Here is an 18,989-nt window from a genome sequence, read left to right as displayed (position 1 = left end):
TAAGTCATAAAAACCTTACAGCCAGATGCAGAAAAGCAGAAATGGTAAAAACATACTTTTCAGATAGTAATGAAATAAAAAATTCATTAAATAATGGACAATTGAAAGAGAGATTAAAAACCAATTGGAAATTAAATAATTTGATACTAAAAAGCAAATGGGTCAAAGAATAAATCATAGAAACAGTTGGTCATTTCATTAAAGAAAATGACAATGATGAGACAACATATCAAAATGGGATGCAGTGAAAGCAGTTCTCAGGGGAAAATTTATGTCCTTAATTACTTACAATAAAATACAGGAAAATAAAGCAATCACTGATTTGGGCATGCAACTAAAAAAGAAAAAACTAGAAAATGAACAAAATAAAAAATCTCCAACTAAACAACAAATTGGAAATCCTAAAAATAAAATTACAGATTAATAAAATTGTGAGTAAGAAAACCATTGAATTAATGAACATACTAGAAGATGGTTTTATGGAAAAAAATAAAATAGTTAAACCATTGCATAATTTGATTTAAAAAACAAAAAGTAAAGAAGAAAACCAAATTACTAGTAGCAAAAATCAAAGAGGTGTATTCACCATATCAATAACAAAGGGAGTAGAAATCATATGATTATCTTAATAGATGCAGAAAAGGCCTTTGCCAAAAAAACATCATCTATTACTATGAAAAACACTATAGAGCATAGGAATAAAAGGATCTTATCTTTAAATGATAAGTACTATTTATCTAAAATCATCACCAAGCATTATCTGAAATGGGGATAAGCTAAAAGCCTTCCCAATACAATCAGGGCTGAATCAAGAATGACCATTATCACCTCGATTTTTTAATATTGTATTAGAAATGTTAGCTATAGGCAGTCACCATCTTGGAATGCACTCTTGGCTCAGGAAGGCTGTAGTTTGGCGAGTGCTCTCCAATTAGGACAGGGACAATTCCTGGAGCAGCAAAATCCACAGAATAATGTGCTGAGATAATTTTCTAACCAAGGATGGTTTGGAAGCCCGAAGGAGGGAGCTGCTGTGCCGAAACAGGAATGTAGCCCAACCCCACAGTCATGCTGACACAGATCCAGTCCCAAGAAGACCTCACCAAAGAGAGAGACCCCCAGAGCCTCTGAATCATCTTCAGCACCAGTGTTGTCTTAAAAAAAATAAAAAGAAAGAAAAAGAAACTTCCAAGGCCAAATTAGATAATATATCACATTGTTCTGAGTACAGGCTTTATTTTCTCCCAATCTGGTTTGTAGGAAATCTGAGAGTAGCCAATAATTGATATCACATTGAAGCTTTCTGCCCTGCTTTGAAAATCCATGCTAATATCAGGTTTTGGGGTCATAAGTGTGATCAAGAGTGAAATTCAAAGTCAGATGCCATTACATTATAATTGAAGCATTAACATGCTACCAATTTGAAATTTGTTTTAAACCTCCAAGCTCATTCTCTATTAATTATGTGTGTATTTGTGTATATATTAACTTTTCCAATGAGATTAATTTTTTTCTTCATATTATGTTTAAAAAAACTAAATTACTATGTGGAAATTAGATTAAGCTTTCAGCTTTGGTTTTTAACATCCATTATTCAGAATTATTCTTCTAACAACTAGTTGGCTATCCCTTACCATCTTTAGCAATAACAGTTGGAAAATGTTCTAAATATATCCCACATTCTTCCCCAAATCAGCTTTTTACAAACCTTGAGTGTGGCTTATAAGCCTGCTTTAATTGGCTTTCACCTAGCTTGCCTCTAGACTCTCATGGTAAGAAGCAAGGGTTTAGTGTGAAATTTGCTAGAAGGGAGCTGGTTCTCAAAGAGAATCATTTTCTTCTACATGAATGTGGCACTGTCAATTTGTCTTTTTTGTTATAGTTGCTTAAGCCTCTTGACCTCAATTGGATACAGTGCTTCATGACCCTAGCACCTATTCAAAAAGTCAAAATCCCCATTTTGTAGTAAATGGATTTAATATAAAAGTTTGCGGAATTATTTTTTAGTGAATATTCTTATTTTTTTTCTTTAAAAGTAATTACATAGGAGGAGTTTTAAGGTACATTCAATGTTAGAGGAATAGAATATAGTGCTGCTGTTCCATTGTTTTTAGTTTTGTTTGATTCTTTGTTATCCATTTTTGTGGTTTTCTTAGCAAAGATTCTGGAAAGGTTTGCCATTTCTTTCTCTAGGTCTTTTTACAGAGAAGGAAACTGAGGCAGAGTTAAGTGACTTTCCCAGGGTTGTGCAGCTGGTAAGTCTGATGTCAGATTTGAACTCATGAAGATGAGTTTTCCTAACAATAGGCCTAGAACTCTACCCACCTTGACACCTAGCAGTAACCCACCCTGCCCTATCCAAGGTTTCTCTTTCCACACTTTCAGTTACTCTCAGTCAACTCTAAATTCCAGGGAATTAGGGAGGGAAAAGGGGACCTGGGGAGAATGGACCATCAGAACTTTCAAGGATACATGGGCTGAGTACAGACACTCTGTCCCTGAGTGGGGACTGACAGAAGACAGACATGCTACAGATGCCAGATATATGACCTGGTTGGCAAAGAAAGGCAAAGGTTGTCTCTCCAGCCTGATATCTCAAGCCAAGTTGGTAGCTGCAGGATATAGTCTTCATTGGTCTGCTCTTCTGCTTTCACATGTAGTGAGTTTTTTATTGTTGTTGTTGTTTTTGGTAGTGGAATTGGATGCCAAGGAACACCAAGCCAAGTGGTAGTAGCAGGGAGGGGAGGGGAGGGAAAGGGAGGGAGAGAGAGAGAGACAGAGAGAGAGAAAGAGAGAGAGAGAACAAAGTATTGAACATAAAGTTAACATATTTTGTTTTTCGGGATTTTGGGAATTCAGATTTCTTTCAGAATTTTTTATGTAAAGTGGAATTGATATAATGCAAATTTATGTAAAGCACGATTGTTCTGTATAGGGGTTAGTGCTATCTGGTTTCAGGCATACAGTAGGGAGTCTTAGAACAAATAGCACAATGCATAAATTAGGAACTACAGTATTATTTTGTCACAATTATGCGATAAACACTAATAAATTCATATGATTTTTAAGTGACAGAAAACCTACTTGTTTAGGGAATAAATGTATTTGAGATTCAGGCTGCTGCACTTATTTTCTATGATGAAGGCAGTTAGTAACAAGTGGTAACATATGTTAAATATAAATATAATACCCTCTAAATTTGGGCAGGCATAGTCAGTATAGGATTAGGGACCATCTGGTTTTATTTTTAATTTAATTTTTTTTAAACTTTGATTCTTATAACACTAGAGAACTGGCCTTTTAAAATTGTTAAATATCCAATCATATCCATTCTACTCATATGATTAGGGGAATGTTTAAGTGTCTGCACATTCTCTAGCTTTTCTTCAGGTGGTGAACCATTAGTCCTAATGTTGCTGATAACACTTTTCTTCATTCCTCTTATCAGAGAGTAAAGTTTGGTAGCCAGCAAATAGATTTACTAGAAAGAAGTTGAATCTTTTAGTGGACCAAAGGGAAGGCTTTCTTCTCTCTAAGAGATACGTACAAGATCCTTCACAAGAAGAGGGAAAATCAAAGAAAAGAGATTCAGAGTATTACAGGTCTATGATCCTCAGTTTCTACATGTCTAAAATAGGGATTATAAGGTCCATAATATTTATTTTATGGTTGTTGTGAGACTACACTGCAGATATCAATTGATTAACAAACATTTATTAAGCATCTATCATAGGCCAGGTACTGTCCTAAATATTGTTTATAAAGATGCAAATGGAACAGTTTAGGAAGAATGTACAGTCTTTTGGAGGGAGTAATGTGTTATCAGTTAAGAATAATAGCTGTGAGCTGGATTATGAAAAAAAATTAAATGCAAAATAGAGTAACATATTTGATTTTAGAAACAATAGGATATCACTGAAGTTTCTAGAGTGGAAGAATGATATGACTCATGCATTGGACATATTTATTTGAAAGATAAATTGGAAAAGAGAGAGACTTGCAATAAGGATTTTATGGGAATACAATAATTATGATTATAAAATAATAGCTACCATTTATCCATATTTAAGTTTTGCAGATCACTTTACAAATATAATCTTATTTTATTCTCTTGAAAACCCTGGGAATTAGATGGTATTATTATTCCAATCTTAGAGATAACTAGGGTAGATAGAAGTTGTATGATTTTCTAGGGTTCACACAGGTTTTATCTCAGGGTGGATATAAACTAAGGTCTTCCTCACTTCAGGTACAGTGCTATATCCACTGTACCATCTAACTTCCTAGGAAGCTAATGAAATATTCCAGGCAATGAGTGATAAAGACATGATCTAAGGTGGTTGTGGTATGAGTAGAGAATTAATAAATATGAGATATTGAAGAGGTATGGTAAATCATAAATGACCACTGATTGATTATGAGGCATAAATAAGAATGTAGAGTCAAAGATAATAGAAATGTTGAAAACTTATGTGAATAAAATAATGGTACTTCCATTGATAAGGAAGGAGAGGTATGTTTATTATTATAAATATTAATTTATTATTATAAATATTAATTATTAATTAAGTTATTATAATAAATATTAATTATAAATTAGTTCATTGTATTAATCCAGTACATGTATTCCAATGATGTATAATTATTTGAAATATATCTCATATATGTTTCCATGCTACATATATGTATTATAATTATTCTACTAGAAAATTATTAAAATATTAAATACTTTGCTGGTTACTAATTCTATGATTGTGTATTCTCCTTCAGCAGATCACAACTCTGGAAATAATTTCTGTATTATACATTTTTTATTTGGTCTTTCTTTAAACTTACCACAGAATATCAATCTAATTAGGTTGCACATAATTGTGTCAGGAGCTCTGTGTGTTTAGTGTCTTTCCTCTGGCCATCATGGCTCTACCTTCCAGCTCCTTATTTTAACCCTGCACATCTCTCTGTTCTAAGTGCCTTTCTTGTAAATAACATAATGTTGGGTTCTGGTCCAATTTTTATCTGCTTTTTTTTAATAGGCAAATTCATACCATTCACATTCAGAGTTATGATTAACTCTCCATCCAATTTCTTTCTATTGCATACTTCTTTCTTTATTTTTACTCTGTTCCACCTTAAAAGTCTGTTTTGCTTCTGACCATTGCCTTTCTTAATCTGGTCTCCTTTTATCTCATCTTCTTCCCTTCCAATTTCCCCATTGGGTAAGATAGATGTCTACAACCAATTTAATATGTATGTTCTTTGAACAAATTAAGATGGGAACTAATTTCAAGAATTGTCCCCCCCCCGCCCCCGCCCAGGGCATTTCCCCCTCTACTTTAAAAGTTTTTTATTGTGTACTTGCTTTATGTGAGGTAATTTCCCTGTTTTGCGTGTCCCTTTCCCCTTCTTAGTGAATCTTTCTCACAAATCATTTTTTAATATCATCCTCTCATAATCAATTAATCCCAATACACTGCATCTATGAATAGTCTTTCTTATAGACCTAATAGTGATCTAGATCATTTTTCCACATAGGAATTGTGTAATTTAAGATTCTAAATGTGGATTCTAATCTGTTCCCCCAGTTTGGGGGAAACTGATTAAAAATCACTGATAAAACGAGTTTAGGTTTTTAAGGGTTTATTGGAAAATAGAAAGAAAAAGATTGAGAACAGAATTCTAACAGCCTGGCATTCCTATCTTTCCTCAAATTTCCTGTGAAGTCCTCCGCCGCCACCACCATCAAGTCAGGAAGCCAAAAGGCCCAGCGCTCTCTGCGCAGGCTCCCTTTCCTCCTTCCTGTCTCCTCCCAGACCATAGGAGGCTCCTCAAGTTGATTGGCTGGTAGCCTTGATAGACAGCACCCATGAGCTAACGTCATTTTCTGACACCAAGGAAAAGCCACAATGCCTCTGAGGCATTTTCCTCATGGTGGAGCTTCCCCACAGCAAGTCTCCAGTAGGTGGCATCATTCCAATCATTACAGAATACAAAGAGTTTAACCTTATTGAAGTCCCTATGATTTTTCTTTAATATTTACATTTTATAGTTCTCTTGAGTCTTTTATTTGAAAGTCAGATTTTTTGTTCATTTATGGTCTTTTCATCAGTAATGCTTGACAATCCTCTATTTCACTAAATATCCATTTTCCCTTGAAAAATCATACTCAGTTTTGCTGGGTAGGTTATTCTTCTTTGTGATCCTACCTCCTTTGTCTTCTGGAATATTATATTCCAAGTTTTTTGCTCCTTTAATGTGGTAGCTGCTAAATCTTGTGTAATTCTTCTTGTGGCTCAATGGTATTCATTTTTTCTTTTTGTATTTTGTTTTTTGTTTGTTTTGTTTGTTTTGTTGTTTGTTTGTTTGGTTTGTTTGGTTTTTTGGATGGCTTGAAGTATTTTATCTTTGAACTGAGAGCTCTGTAATTTGACTAAGATATTCCTGGAGTTTTGATTTTAGAATTTCCTTCTGGAGATGAACAGTGAATTCTTTCATTTTCTAGTTTACCCTCTGGTTCTAGGATATCAGAGCATTTTTTTTATTTATAAATCTTTGAAATATTATAGATAAGCACTTATTTTCCATCATAATTTTTAGGCCATCCAATATTTTTTAAATTATCTCTCCTTAATCCATTTTCCTATTCCGCTATTTTTAAATGGGATATTTTCCATTTTTCTCTATTTTTTTCATTCTTTAGACATTGTTTATTGTTTCTTGATTTCTCATGAACTCATTAGCTTGCTCAATTCAAATATTTAATGAATTATTTCCTTCAATGAGTTTTTTCCTTTTTTTCTGTTTGTTACTTCATTATTTCCTTAAGTATTTTTTGCCTCTTTTCTACCAAGTGCTTAGCACAGTGTCTGCCACATAATAGGCAATTAATAAATGTTTGTTTCCTTCCTTCACTTTGATTAGGGCAAAGTATACAAAACCTCTCACCTTCTTCATTCTGAGCACTGTACTTCCACATTTCAAGTATCTATGATTTTAATTGTGTATTTTTCCCTCCACAGATATAGGTCAGGTCATGTCTACAACTCCATAGATCACCTTTAAATGTTACCTTGTCCAAAAAAACAAGTCACCAGTCAGTCAAGCTGGTGAAAAGCCTCTCCAAACTTACTGAGACTTATCTTTGAATAGTTAGTAGAAATAAAGTCCATCAGTGAACCAAGGTAAAGATAGGGGTAAGAGAATTGCAATTGCATTCCAAGACTTTTTTTTTTTTTTTTTAGCAGATTTTGGTATTTACAAACAGAACTCTTCCTTTGATGAATCATAAAACAATAAATACAGGCATGAACAAGAAATAAATTATTGAGTGTTTACTATGTGCCATACATTTTACTAAGTGCTAAAGATACAAAGTGGTCTTCTTAAAGCTCATGTCTGATTGTATCATCTCTCTCTCATCAGTACATTCTAATGGATCTCTGTAACCTCAATGATTAAATACATAATCCTCTGTTTTTCATGGAAAGCCTTTCATAACCTGCCCTTCTCCTTCTAGTCTTCTTACATCTTACAGCTTCTACTATGATTGAGTGACACATCTCTTTTCTGTTCCTTGAAGAGAAACTGGTACCTCCTGAATTCTACCATGTCTAGATTCCTCAACCTCCTCAGCTCTTTCTCCTGGCTTCTCTGCCTTCCTTCATGTCTAAATTAAAATCTAAATTCTAGTGACTCCACTGATTCTTGATTATCTGCAATTTGTCCTGTGTATATCTTATTCATACATGGCTATTTGCATGTTATTTCCCCTATTAGACCAAGAGATCCTTGAGAGCAGAGAGTGTCTTTTACCCTTCTTTTTGTTATCAATACTTAGCACAGTGAATGGCACATATGAAGCACTTAATAAATATTTCTGACTGATTAAAGATGTTTAACAGTCCTTACTCTAAAGGGTTTTACACTCTAATTGGGATAAATAAAACATGTATTAGGGTTCATCTGCTGGGCTGATGGAAAAGCCTTTAAGTTCTAAAGGCATGGCAGTTGGTCTGTGGGGCTGATAGTAGGGTAGCTGATAAGAACCTGGAGAAAATTAGGTTGCATTGGTGTCTTAACCAGATGGGTTTTAGTTGGATACTAATAGAGTGGATAGCTATGACACGATGGAGACTTAGAGGATATCCAATCAGTATCATTGAGAAATTGGGCTTCAATTTCTCAGTAGAGTATTGATGCTAGGTTCATTTTGTTTAGGTTGGGATAGGAAGAAATAAAGATTTTTTTTTTAATTTAGCATTTTCATATTTCCTTTTTTGCATGCATTTCCTTACTTGGAGACCAAATTATGTTCTCAGATTCAGGGGCTTTTTGCTATCTGTACCTTACCTTTTTCTTTATAGCTACTGTATCCTTGCCCCATATCACTGTTGTATTAGGGAAAACTAAAACACCTTATTTGTTAAATGTTTAGTGACTTATGAGTATTTCATTTCAAACCAACATTAAACCTGGACCAAGAGGGTGCCATCTTTAAAAGTGCACATATAACAACATATAATATATGAACAACACAAATCTAAAGTTCACAAATACAAATATATAGAAAATAGTTAAACAGAAGGTAATTTTTATCTTAGGGCACTAGCAGTTAAAGGTATCATTCTGTCAATACTGCCTGAGCTGTATGTTAAAGCAAGGAAGGGAAACCAATTTGGAAATTTTTTGAAATATTCCAAGTAACAGCTAAGGCTCTAACTATTTAGTGGAGAGAAGAGATTAGATGCAAGAGATGCTATGAATGTAGAAATGGAAAAATTTGGAAAATGGCTTGGATATGTCAAGTGAGGGAAAGTGAGTACATAAGGAAAATATAAACATTATAAACCTGAAAGAAAAAATCATAGTGTCCATAATAGAAATAGAAAATTTGGAATAGGGGATGATTTAGGTGGAGAATTATAATTTTTATTTTAGATAAATTGAGTTTAAGGTTTTTCAGGGACATCAGGTTTGAAAGGACAAATAGACAGTTGATGTTTTAAGAGTAAAGACTGGGGAAAGATTAAGGCTAGATCTATAAATATAGGAATCATAAACTTAGGGGTGACAATTATGTCCATAGGAGTTGATGAAGTTACTAAGAAATAAATTGCAAAGGGAGAAGAGAGCCTGTTATAAAATCATAAAGAACACCCACAAAGATGTAAACAACACTGAAGAGCAGCAGTCAACTAAATAGAAAGCAAACCAATACAGAGTATTGTAATGAAATTCCATAAAGGAAAGTACACAAAAAGAGAGTGTAATCAACAGTTTTAAATGAAGCAGATTGGTTGAGAAGGATTAAGAATAGGAAAAAAAGATACAAAACAAAACAAATCATTATTCTTTTCTCCAGGGTAAATAACCTTAGTTTATTTCAAGCAATCCTTTTTTTGTTTTGTTTTGTTTTTTGTTTTTTGTTTTTTAGTGAGGCAATTGGGGTTAAGTGCCTTGCCCAAGGTCACACAGCTAGTAAGTGTTAAGTGTCTGAGGCCAGATTTGAACTCAGGTACTATTGATTCCAGGGCCAGTGCTCTATCCACTGCACCACCTAGCTGCCCCTCAAGCAATCCTTTTATGTCTTAGTTTTCATTTTCTTCATGCTCTAGGTTTCTTCCAACATTTCAGCATATCAGTGCAAAATTCAACAACAAGAACTCAATGTAGTATTCTAATCTGAACAGGACAGAATGCAACTCCCTTACTCTTGACTACATAGCACTGATGACTCATATTGAGTTTACAAGCCACTAAAACCCTTTACTCCTGCCACTCCCATAAGTATTACCCTCTGACCAAATACATCAAATATATATCAAATGACTTCTGTGTGCTCTGTGCTAGGCACTGGGAATTCAAAGTCAAAATAAGATAAAAAGGTCCCTGCTATCAAGGAGTTTACATCCATCTCAAGGAGTTTACATCCAACTCTAGAACTTGCATTCTTACCATACAATTTTTAGAATAAATTTTTATTATTTTTTTAACTTCACCAAAGTTTCACCTACTGCCTCTCAGCTTCTCTTCTAAGAAAAAAGATATCACATATAGTAATTTTTAATCAGCAAAACATTGAAAAATTCTGAAAATATATGCATACCCAAGGATCCCCTATATCTGACATATATTTTTATATTCTTTTCATATCTACTCTACACTGAACTTATAGAATTGATTTAAATTCTTATTTTAAGTTTGACATATTTATCTCCATTAAATTTAATCATTTTACATTTGGCCCATTTTTTACCCTGGGGAATCTTTTATGGTTCATAATTCTGTCATTGTACTTATTATCCCTTCTAGTTCTTTATCATCTACTAACTTCATTAGTCTCTTTTCCCATATTATTGATAACAATTCTCAACAAAGCAGAGTGTTTGGGAACTGGGGATTGTTTACTACCTAGCACCTTGAGATAGGAAAATGCTATGTCAAAATCTACAAAGGGAAATAGCAATCAGTCCCTCTCTCTCATATGATTTTTCCATTATTAATACTTTGTGCCTCGTTTTTCTTTTGGGACCAAACCTGTCATTTCAATGGTAAAGACTGTTCCAAGGTCAGAAAAACCCTTATATTAATATAAACCAGCCTTTGCTCTGAAATGTATGGTCTTAGAAGGCTTCTCTGCTAACTCAGAGGGCAAGGAACTTATCCAGGTCACAAAGACAATATGTGTCAGAAGTGGGACTTGAACAAGTCCTAGCTATGGGTCTGACATTGTGTCTGCTGCACCATGCTAGTGGACAAAATATGTACATTTATATGTTAGATTCAACTTGTATCCAGTGATGTCTAGAAAGAGACATATTCAACAGCCAGTAGTAGTAAATTAGGGGAGGGGTATGCAAAAGCCTTACTTCCTAATATATCACTTTACAGTTCTCCTTAAGGTCATGTCTTTTGACATGTTGCATCTTGATGCTAACTGTGGCAGCCTGTCTCTACTAACTTACACTTCATTGGTGGTTTTGGTGACAGTGGTCATGGGGGGAACTATCTATGAAACTTGATGGTTAATCTCTGTTTTGTGATTTCTGATATTTTATATTGTTGGAAACAAGGTACTATCTTCATTTCTTGTCTTCTAGATTTTCATTTTGGAGTCTTTAAGCCTTATATTTTTTTCAGAGCATGATTTAACTTAGCTCATACACCTATATGGCCTTGACAAATTTTATTTTAAATAGATTAGGTTTATTGAAAGAAAATACTAGTAATATTGTCAAGCAAGTGAAAAATCTTTGCTGGTATATTTCATCAGAAAATATTTATTTTATGGGAGTAGGAAAGATTTTACAGATTGAAGTTTTGTTTTTCCTATCAAGCACAGGGAAACTATCTTAAATTTTCAGAGTAAAATGGAGCATTATCATTAATAAGTCTTTACTGAAATATCACTTCTTATAAAATAAATCTTAAAAGGACTGCTCTTTTGTAGTTAAGATATGCTTTTCAAATATTCCATGCCCCTTGGCTGATTTAAAAGGCATTATTTTGTCGTTAATCAGAGTACTATAGCATAACACAGAAACAAACTTTCACATTCAATAGTATTATATTATATTAATTACCTTCTATGCACAATTTGGGAGATAGATAATGCAATATTGAAAGTGTTTGATTTGTTGTCAGGAAAACCTGAATCTTAATTCTGCTTCCTACATTTAGAAGCTGTGAGATTCTGGGGAGACACATAGCTTCAATTCCTTCAGGTTTAAAATGGGAAAAAAACCCCAAAAACAAAAGCATAAAAGCAAAAGCAAACAATGTAACTTAACACATAGGGTTGTTTTAAGAAAAGCATGAAATATCTAAGGCACTTCCAGGAGTGTTATGAGAATCAAATTAAATAACAGATATAAAACACTTTGTAAATCTTAGGAAAATTAAATAAATGGTAAATACTACTGCTGCTGCTGCTACAATGATTTACTAATCTTGGGTTAATAGTTTGACCCTATACAGAGTTTCTGCATTCAAATAATTTTTAGTCTTGGAGGCTAGATAATACATGTACACAAATATTTGCTTTACTTGTTGCATAAGTCGAAATAGAATAGAATAGCAGATCTAAAGAGTCTAGTAGTCTTTTTTTTTTTTTTAAGCTGAAGAGAACCAAGGAAGTCTTCATGTAGGTGGCACCTGTGGTAAGTTTTGAAGAAAAAACCACCATTTTTAATAGAAGTATAGCAGTTGTGTACTTAATTCCAAACAGAAAGAATAAATATATGCAGAGGTACAGACATAGGAGATGGCAAAAGTCAGAGTTATTTAACAAATTCTAGATGACATTTCTTTATATCCCAAGTGCTCACCATATTCCCTACCTTCAGGGAGCTACCTTTATTGATGATATAATATGCAATCTAAATATATGCAAAAAATATTCACTACAGAACCATGGTAATCTTGGAAGGAAGATATTAGTATCAAGAAAGACTGAGGAAGACCTCCTTAAGATAGTAGGAACTGAGCTGAGTCTTGAAGGAAGCCAGTGAACATAAGAAACTGAGTTATTTGAGACAGCCAATGAAATACCAGGAGTTAGGATTTGGAGTGCTGTGTTTGAGTTACAGTAAATAGGTAAATGTAGTTTTATCCTAAGTACAGAGGAGAGTCAAGTGGAAGAAAATTGGAACTGCATGAATGAACAGATTGTGAAAGGCTTTAAATTTTAAGTAGATGATATTATATTTGGTCCTGAAGGTAACAGGGAGCCACTGGAGTTTATTTCTTGAGTGTGGGAGGGGAGGTGGGGTTTACAGGGTTTACTTGTGCTAATGAGGGCCAGGTCTTACCATAAAATTAAGAAATAGAGATGATAAAGAAATGGATTCCAAGCAGGTAGGAATAAATTCAATTAGTGTAAGGGATAGGAGATGGAATCTAGTGTGGGAGGATCTAAAAAGATGCTAGATTGAATGTAACATGAACAAGGAACATGAAATGTTCCATGGAGAGTAATGTGTAAAAAGACTAAAAATTGAATTAGATACAAGAATGTAAAAGGAACCATAAAAAGACAGAAAGAAACAAATAAACAAAAAAACCAACTCTTTGAAATCCTTTGTTGGAATCCAGTGATGTTAGGCCAACAGCATTGATCTAGCAGTGTGCTAATTCTATCAAAAAATGAAACAAGGTTAGACTGGCTTGCCTGAGTCTTTCATGAACTTATGATAACTTTGGGTAATTGTACCTTTCTAAATGTCCCCAAATTATCCTTTTAGAAATTTATTCAAGAGCTTTTTAGAGAACTCATGTCAATCTCCTCCTAAATGGTACACAGAAGAGGGGCATGTCTTCATTGTGCAGGAGGTAGGAGAAATGAGCATAGCTTCCATTATTATGGTATACTTGTGGGATGCTGGAAAATAAACAGTTCTGACTGATCAACATGGTTTGTAGGGCAATCATTGAGGGACTGGCTTTTTTTTTTTTTGAGTCAACCTAATGTGAAACTTATTAAGCATAGAGAAGCTGCTACAAACAATGCCAACCTATGCCCTCAAGCCAAGTTGTAAAGTCCAATTTGTCAAGTATCTGTATTCCAAATCATATTCCAAGGAAGTCATATAAAGCATTACCAGTAGTAGCACAAAAGAGAGATCCTGATGGAATATATGATAATATAATAATATTTGAACATCTAATTTTTAGACGGCGAGCAGTCAGAAAATTATTTTCAGGATAGAAATTATCCAATTAATAATAAGGGCAAAATAATCCATATAAAACCCAGTCCCATGGGAAATTAAAGGTGTTTTCTATTATCCCAATGAGATAACTGTTTTGACTAATGTTGTATCTTTTTTTTTCGTATCAGTGAAAGCGCAGAAACAAAATGCTTTGCACTTTGCCTGCAAATGCATAAGTTAAAGTCCTTCATTTTAGTATGAAACCTTTTTTCTCTATGTAATAAAGAACAAAAACATTAAGATAAATGTGCATTCTGTGCAAAAAATAAAACCTTTTTTCCTTGTCTAATTATAGTTAGCAATCTATCTGTCATGAGCTAAAAGGAAGGTTACCAGAGTCTGACCCTCATCATCACAAGCTTTATTTCCAATTAGTTCTTCTTTTTTGACAGAATTATATGAAGGTGATCCTTAATGCTTTTGTCACCAGGCAAGATTAGTAAAATCTTTACCCCCATCTCAATTGGAAAGTTTCATATCTTTTGCTCAAATTTTTAAGCAAGTTGAATATTCACATATTAATATTTACAGGAATTATCAATTTAGGTACATAGTATTTTTCTTTTTTTGTCTGGTTCTAAATTCAATTTTATTTTCAGTTCCAATTTTCCCAACTCTCCCTTCCCTTAAATGTTGAGAAGGTAAGAAAAAAAAAACAGAAACATACAAAAATGTTTAGTCACAGAAAATAATTCCTGAATTAAACATATTTTTCAAAAAGCAAGAAAAAGAAGAAATATTAAAAATTATGCTTCAATCTACACTCTGGATTCATCTCTCTTTCTTTGACCATTTATCAGTTGAACAATGGTTCCTAATTTAATTATTTTGACAGTAACAAATGTGTATATGGACATATGTAGAGGGGTTAAACAGAGAGAGAGAGAGAGAGAGAGAGAGAGACAGAGAGAGGAGAGACTTTTATCAGATAAATTTTCTGTAACATTTCCCCTTACTTTTTTTTTTCTTTTTAATTCAGTTTAAAAAAAAACTCTTCAATTTTATAATCAAAATTATCCATTTTACTTCCCAATTAAAAACTCTTTTCTTATCATTAGATCCAAATGGTAAAATTTTCTATGCTCCCCTAATTTACTAATGATATCATCTTTTATGTTTAAATACTCTATCCATTGTTATTGTATTTTGCTTTTTAGTGTGAGATACTGATCTATATCTACTGTCTTCCATACTGCTTTCCAGGGTCTCAGTAATTTTTCTCACACGATGGGTGCTTTTCCTAAAATCTTGAATGTTTGTTATGTAAAATGCTATGTTATTATGGCCATTTACTAATGTATATTATATGCCTAATCTATGCCATTTATCCCCACTATGTTTCTTAGCCTGTACGTGATTGTTTTCATAATTATCACTTTGAAATATATTTTGAAATCTGGTGCTCCTAGGAAGTCTTCCTTTCATTTTTATTAATTCCTTTGCTATTATTGACATTTTGTTCTTTCATATTGTAAAGAATTAATTGTTATTTGAGGTTTTTAATGTCTCAGTGTGCATTGGCTTGGGGCTCCGCAAACTGCATGGTGCTCTGCCCATTGGTTGTAGCTTTTGCCATGGTGCTGGCACCTCACATCATCACCACTCACCGACGCCTACATGGGCCTGGCAAAATTATGATTGGAAGCCTAGTGAGGGCAGTTATGTGACTGTCAGAGCAGCCATCCAATTGCCTGGTGGCTGTGTGGGGTTTTCTTGGATTGGGGAGGAGAATTCACCATTCTAGCTGGAAGCTGGAAGGTGACAGCACCTCTGCTGTGTATTCTCAGCTGATTCCTGGGCAGTGGTATTTTTTCAGGTTGTATAATTTCCCTTTCCCCATTTTATTTCCTTTCCCTTGATCCTACTGATCCAGTTTGTTTGTTTTTAAGTTTGTTCTTGTTAAAATAAATCCTGTTCTGTTTTGAGGGGGGCTACCGGTCTCCTTTCTTGCCCCAATATTGCAGTGAGCAGCTTAGCTAACACTCCCCAATTAAAAATTGGTCCCCACAAGATCAATGTTGCTATTATTTTGTAAAACTCAGGTTCCATTTCTGTAAGATGAGTTAGAAAAGAAAATGGCAAAGTACTCTAGCACCATTGCCAAGAAAATGCCAGTTTTGTATGAAAGGAGAGAAGGTTAGCACTCCCCTTGATGAGGATGGAAGAGGTCTTAGTGGCCTTTACAACACATATATGTTTAAGGCATTGCCTTCTACTCTGTTACATCTAGCCAAAAAAATGACAAATGGAGTCATGAAAAGTCAGAGAGAAAAGCAGCAACTAAACAACAAATATTTGGTAGAATTCTGGTCCTGGGGATTTTTTTCTGAGGTATTTCTTCTGAATTCTTACTTTCTTTTCCTTATATAGGTTTATTTAAGTATTCTATTTCCTCTTCTGTTAATCTGCATGGGGTATGTTATAATTATTCATCAATTTCTCTTAGATTATAAGCTTTACTACCATGTAATTGGGCAAAATAATTCCTAATAATTGCTTTTATTTCATCTTCATTGGTGGTGCAATCACCCTTTGAAATTTTGATGGTAGTAAGTTGGTTTTTTAAATAAAATATCAAATTAACCAAGAGTTTATCTACTTTATTTTCAAAAATAAAACCAGCTCCTAACTTTCTTTATTAGTTTAATGTTTTCTTATTATTAATTTTACTAATATCTCCTCTTATTTTCAAGATTTCCATTATGGTGTTTAAGTGGCAACTTTAATTTTTTTTATTTTTCTAGTTTTTTTTAATTATGTGAACGATTTATTACTCTCCTCTTCCTTCCTTTTATTGAAGTATGTATTTAGAGATATAAATTTCCTTTGCAGTACAGTTTTGGCTGTATCCCGAAAATTTTTATATGTTGTCTCATAGCTGTCATTCTTTTTATTGAAACTATTGATTGTGTGATTTGGTTTTTGACTCACTAATTCTTTAGAATTAGATTATTTAAGTTCCAATGAATTTTAACATATTCTTGCATAGCTCTTTTTGAAATATAATCTTTCTTGCATTATGGTCTGCAAAGTATTCACTTATCTATTTCTTTTCTTTCTTTCTTTCTTTCTTTTTTTTTGCACTTGGTTGTGAGGTTTTCATGCCTTAATACATACTTAGTTTGTGTGAAAATACCATATACACCTTAGAAAAAAGAAAACTCCTTTCTATTCCCATTCAGTTTTCTCCAAATTTTTGCTATATCTAATATTTTGTGATTTTATTTATCTCCTTAAATTTTTTATTATTTATTTTATGGATAGATTTATCCCATTCTGAAAAGGGAAAGTTGAGATCCCCCACTAGTATAGTTTCATTGTCTATTTCCTTCTCTAGTTAATTTAACCTTTCCTTTTATAAATATAGATGCTATTCCATATGGTATATTTCTGTATAGTATTTATATTAATTGTCTACAGTGCCTTTTAGCAAGATGTATTTTCCCTGCTTCGGTCTGCACATTAGGTCTATTTTTGTTTTTGATTTGTCTCAGAAACTGATTGCTACATTTTTTACTTCACATAAGGCATAATAGATTCTGCTCCTGTCCTTTACTTTTAATTTCTCTGTTTCAATATTTTAAGTATATTTCTTATAAACAATGTATTCTTGAAATAAGGCATCTGATCTATTTTTCTAGCTGCTTCTCTGTTGCAGGTGAGTTCATCCCAATTAACATTCAGAATTATGATTACTAATTTCATTTCACTCCATCCATTTTCTTCCTTGTGTTCTGCTCTCACTCCTTTTATCCCATCCTTCCTCTAAAGTCTATTTTTTCTGATCACTATCTTCATTTATCCTACCTCATTTTTTGTTTTTTTTTAATTTTTAGTGAGGCAATTGGGGTTAAGTGACTTGCCCAGGGTCACACAGCTAGTAAGTGTTAACTGTCTGAGGCCGGATTTGAACTCAGGTCCTCCTGAATCCAGGGCCGGTGCTCTATCCACTGTGCCACCTAGCTGCCCCTATCTTCCCTCATTTCTAAAAAAAAAATCAGATTCCTTTCTTTTATCCTTTTCACTTCCTTCTTTTTTATTAGGTAAAATAGATTTTTATGGCAATTGAAAGTGCATGTGTGTGCTTGTATATGTATTCCTGATTTGAACCAATTTAGATGAGAATGAAGTTCAACTTTGCTTTAACTTGCCCCATTATTTACTCTTCCTCTGGAAAATTCTTCTTTGACCACCTGTTTCATATGAAACAATTTTCCCATTCCTCCTTTCCCTTACCATTCTCCATGGCTTCCCTTTTTCTCAGCTATGTAATAATAATAATAACAATATTATTATTAATATTAATATTGCTGGGCAATGAGGATTAAATTACTTACCCAGGGTCACACAGCTAGAAATTGTAAAGTTTCTGAGGCCAGATTTGAACTCAGGTCCTCATGTATCCAGGGTTACTGCTTTATCCACTTAGCCACCTAGTTGCCCTGTCAGTTGTGTATTTCTTTTTGTATAATCCCAATTTACTAAACTCAATCCAGTGCCTGTTGTCTAGGTAGAATCTTTCTAACAGTCCTAAAATAATAAAGATCTTCGAAGTTACAGATAGCATCTTCTAAAAATATAGGAATATTGAGGAAGCTAGGTGGCACAATGGATAAAGGACTGGCCCTGGATTCAGAAGGACCAGAGTTCAATCTGACCTCAGACACTTGACACTTATTACCTGAATGTCCCTGGGCAAGCCACTTAATCCTCACTGCCACGGAAATAAATAAATTAATTAACAAACAAATAAGTGTATGTATGTATGTATGTATGTATGTATGTATATATGTATGTTTAGCCTTATCGAGTTGATCATAATTTCTCTTTCATGTTTACCTTTTTATGCTTTCATTGAGTCTTGTATTTGAGAATCAAATTTTCTATTCAACTATGGTCTTTTCATCAGGAATGCTTGAAAGTTCTCTCTATTATTTAATGTCCATTTTTCCCACTGAAGAATTATACTCAGTTTCTTTGGGTAGGTGATTCTTGATTGTAATGCTTCCTCTTTTGCCCTCCAAAATATCACAATCCTTTAACGTAGAAGCTATAAATCTTATTTTTTTCTTTTTATAGTCTGGAATTTTTTCCCCCAAATTACACATAAAACCAAATTTTAACATCAATTTTTAAAACTTTGTGTTCTAAATTCTCTTCCTCCCTCCCTCCACACCCCCTATTAAGAACTCAAGCAATTCAACATGTTATACACGTGTAGTCATGCAAAACATTTCCACATTAGTCAGGTTATGAACAAAAACAGATAAAAAAAACGTTAGA

At 33.6% G+C, this 18,989-nt stretch overlaps 1 non-coding gene across 1 annotated transcript; it reads left to right on the top strand.

Annotated features, from left to right (window-relative positions):
* The first annotated feature begins 15,820 nt into the window (after positions 1 to 15,820).
* Positions 15,821 to 15,948, top strand: LOC122752429. The gene has a single exon (XR_006356171.1). It is a non-coding gene; the product is annotated as a U6atac minor spliceosomal RNA (small nuclear RNA).
* The last annotated feature ends 3,041 nt before the right edge of the window (positions 15,949 to 18,989 follow it).

The sequence above is a fragment of the Dromiciops gliroides genome, chromosome 3 (assembly GCF_019393635.1).
Source record: "Dromiciops gliroides isolate mDroGli1 chromosome 3, mDroGli1.pri, whole genome shotgun sequence".
Lineage (NCBI taxonomy): Eukaryota > Metazoa > Chordata > Mammalia > Microbiotheria > Microbiotheriidae > Dromiciops > Dromiciops gliroides.
Note: the sequence above shows the minus strand (reverse complement) of the source record. Positions and strands in the feature narration are given on the sequence as shown.